This window comes from Parasteatoda tepidariorum, chromosome 7 (genome assembly GCF_043381705.1).
Source record: "Parasteatoda tepidariorum isolate YZ-2023 chromosome 7, CAS_Ptep_4.0, whole genome shotgun sequence".
NCBI lineage: Eukaryota > Metazoa > Arthropoda > Arachnida > Araneae > Theridiidae > Parasteatoda > Parasteatoda tepidariorum.
In genome coordinates this window covers 88295517-88299327 of record NC_092210.1, presented here as the reverse complement: position 1 = coordinate 88299327, position 3811 = coordinate 88295517, and the positions used below count along the sequence as shown (strand labels likewise).

General features: G+C 32.1%; 1 protein-coding gene across 3 annotated transcripts in view; it reads right to left on the bottom strand.

Moving 5' to 3' along the window:
- LOC107440600 (hypoxanthine-guanine phosphoribosyltransferase) overlaps nucleotides 1-3811 on the bottom strand; it is a 31533-nt gene that overhangs the window by 26344 nt on the left and 1378 nt on the right. The gene's annotated exons all lie outside the window — the stretch shown is intronic.

Below are 3811 nucleotides of genomic sequence, written 5' to 3'. Positions count from 1 at the left end.
TGACTGTCTTCATAATCTGTAGCTGCTGTGGCGTTAATACATAAGTACCGAATTTTTATTCATACTTTTCTGAATCATATTACTTGAAACATTAGAATATGCAAGAAGTATACATAAACACATAATGTTTTTCCATTTATGTTTTCAAAAAAAGTATTTTGACAACAATTTTTATCAAAAAATTATAAACTATAAAACGAAGAAAAAAGAATTCTTAGGATAAAAAACGATTTTAAGAATTCTTTACATTGAAATTAAAACTTTTATATAGTTTCTTTTCTTATAGTTCTTAATCAGACGTAAGAAACCATTCTGCAGAGAACTATCATCAAATAAGAAAAGAAAAAAAAATTATAATTTTTTATTATAAAAATCATAACACTTACCTTTTTTATAAATCCGTAGAGTTCCAAATGAAATGTTCTTTGTTTGAAAGTTTTATTTTCAAATAATATGTGCATAGATTATCCCTTTATTACTTTTAGATAACATACCACACATCAAAATTTTATAATTGTAAGATCTCGATATGAATTTGAATATGTAGCTTAAAAACAGAACACCTGAATTCTAGTCGAAATTGTCTATTCTTTCAAAACTAAGAAATACTTACCAAGAAAACGATAAAAAATGTATTAATCATCAGCACAAATGACACTATTTCAAGTAATTTGGTTGATTCTTTATTGTTGTTTTCCGAATTATATAGATACAGAAATATATACTGTTCTATAATAAAGAATATTCTATAACTATTGCAGTTCTTGGCGTTCTGAATTCACATTTCTTTATTGGAATGACGAAAGCAATGTTGACTTCATTTTAATTTGTAATGAATTGAAGACAGAAAAAATTATTATACCGTAATATACACATCTGTAACAGCAAGTGATCATGAAATTGTAAGTTATGTTGTTGGTAATAAAAAGGTAAGAATTATTGAGAAATTGTTCTTCAAATGCTTGGCGTGTTCTGCTTCAATGTTTGGCATGTTCTGGTTAGCTTTTTCAAGTTCTTCAGCTGCTCCTTAGGGAAATTTTGATTTTTACTTGCTGCTAAGAAAATGGCGTCCGTCATGGCCGATGATTTTTATGGAACTAAATGAAAACGTGATAAATTAATGTCTGATATTTACAGGCTCCCGATAGAGGGCGTACTCGAGCGTTGCGATCGCGAATTACGTAACATTCTATACGTACGCACGCACGCGCGTCTAGGGTAATCGCATGTAGTGTAAATGTTCCTTAATACAATGGGGGAAACTAATAAGTTATTGTGACCAAACGTTCTCAAACTCTTGAGGACCAGTCCTCGAATTCCATTAATTATTCTCAAAAACTTTCAAATTCTTTAAAAGGCGATCGCAACGCTCGAATACGCCATCTGGGGAGAAGACTGGTTGCATGCATTTGGCCCTTCTCTTCCTCTTTTCAGTTGTATAGGAATGTACTACGCTTTTTTCCTTTTCTTAATATTTTTCGTTCTTAATTAATAAAATATTTTTTTAAAATATCCATGGTGCTTTCTTTTAGAACTTTGTTTAATGCAGTTTTCAGTTCCAAAGAGTATCAAAACTTAAAAGATTTTAAGATATTAAAGACTTTTAAGGTACTAAAGTCAACTCGGAAAGTAACATACTTCCTTCTTTTATGATTCTTCACAAGCTAATGGTGAAAGCACGCGAAGTGTTACATAGGTAGAGAGTTCTGCTCTGCGCCTCCTGTCACCCATTTCGATTGCCAAATGAACATGCCCCGATTTTTAACACGTATCCTCAAAAATCATCCAATTTCTCCGAAAGCACATAACATTATTTTTAATGTAGTGACATATCAAAAAAATCTTAAATGCGCTTACTTTTTTAAAATGATAATTTTGTCTTACAGAAAATACAGACGAAAAGCTGAAAAAAAAGAGCATGGTAGCAGCATGAAAACACCATTCGCGATCACAATGCTCGAATAACGCCTTTTGGAGAGAAGATCGGTACGATGCCTTTGACCCTTCTCTATCCTACGTGCTACGATATTTTTCTTTTTCTTAAAATTACTCGTATTTAATTGTTAAAATATTTTTTAAAATTTCCATGGCGCTTTCTTTTAGAAGTATGTTTAATGTAGTTTTCAGTTCTATATAAGTTTCCTAACTTAAATTTTTCTTAATCTAGTTGAAAATCACAATAGAAACTAACTTACTTTCTCCTTCTATGACTCTCCACACGCTATTGGTGAAAGCATGCGAAATGTTGTCATAGGCAGAGAGTTCTGCTCTACGCCTTTTCGAACACCAATACTCAAATAAAAGAATTTCAGCAATAAAAAAAAAAAGAAATTCAAATACTATTCATTATGAAATGAAGAAAATTGTGATAGCCTCAAGGTGATCACAAGTTACCTAGTGGCAAAATGGCTCTTGTTTAATTTTATTTGGAAAAGAAAATTTATTGTGTTTTCATCTTGGACATCTTTAACTGTTAATCCCTGAACTGCTCGTTACACAATTTCACAGACATATTTAAATGCGGCTCAGACACATTCTGTGTAAATTCTTATGATGAATGAATAGACATTGAACAGCCAATCGAGATCAATATTAAAATTTTCGGATTGATACAATGGTGCTTGATGGAGATTGTGAGCTGCTTCATATACCCGTTTCGGATTCACAAGTTCATACATGAAATATGATTCGAAAGCTAGGCTTTTTTTCAATTTTACATGATTAATGAATGAATCATTTATATTGCGTGGAAAACAGTCTACGGTCTTGTGTGCAAGTTATTGGGTACGTTGACAATAGAACCTTTTATCCCTAACTGGTGATCAACACCCAGTCCGTTTTGCCGTTTGTGTGCAACGCTTAAGGTATTCCCGTCTAAGTTCTTTGGTTTTTCCAGCCTCGGTAAGTTTAGGCCTTGGCATCGTTTTTTTTTTTTTTTTTTTTTTTTTTTTTTTTTTTTTTTTTTTTTTTTNGGACCCTCTTTATTTGCGATATTCACCTGAATTAGTATTGAAAACGATCCAGTATGAACTGTAGGTTAGAATTTCTGATTCTTAATTAATACAATAAAAACAAAAATATCGTTCAAAGGACGAAATTCTCTTTTATTCACTACTCAAGAAGTATTTATGGAATCTCTCTGGTCCCATGTATCAAAAATAAATTCACCAACTTAATGCATAACAAGATTATAAATGAAANAAAAAAAAAAAAAAAAAAAAAAAAAAAAAAAAAAAAGAATTCTAAAAAAATTATCAAACTGCACCGGTCGCCATAGCAACGCATGCGCACTGTTTACTATTACTCTTCATTATTGCAGTTGAAAAGTGCGCCATGAAATCCAAACCAGGACCCATTTTGCCAATAGGTAAAAAAAAAGAAAGAAAATAGTAATCGTGTACTCATTCATTTTACATGTGTTCAGAGGCAGAATGCTGCATGACATTTCAAAACTGCTTGGTAATGAAATCAAGTTTCATAGAGATGGTGTTGCACATAGTATTAGTTATCAACTTCTTCTTCTTCTTCTCATTGGCACGACAGCCCAGGATGGGCCTTTCCCTTCTCAACAAGTCTATGCCAAGACATTCTTCCCTTAGCCAAGGTTCTCCAGTTAATTATCTTTAAAATTTGTAGGTCCTTTTCAAGGCAGTCTAAAAATCTTAGGTTTGGTCGTCCTCTTTTTCTTGTACCTGTTGGCCTGGCACAGAAAACTTTTTTGGTTGTCCTGCTATCCTCCATTCTTATAATGTGGCCTGCCCATTTAATCCTTTGAATTTTGATAAATTTAATGACATCAGGTTCTTTATAT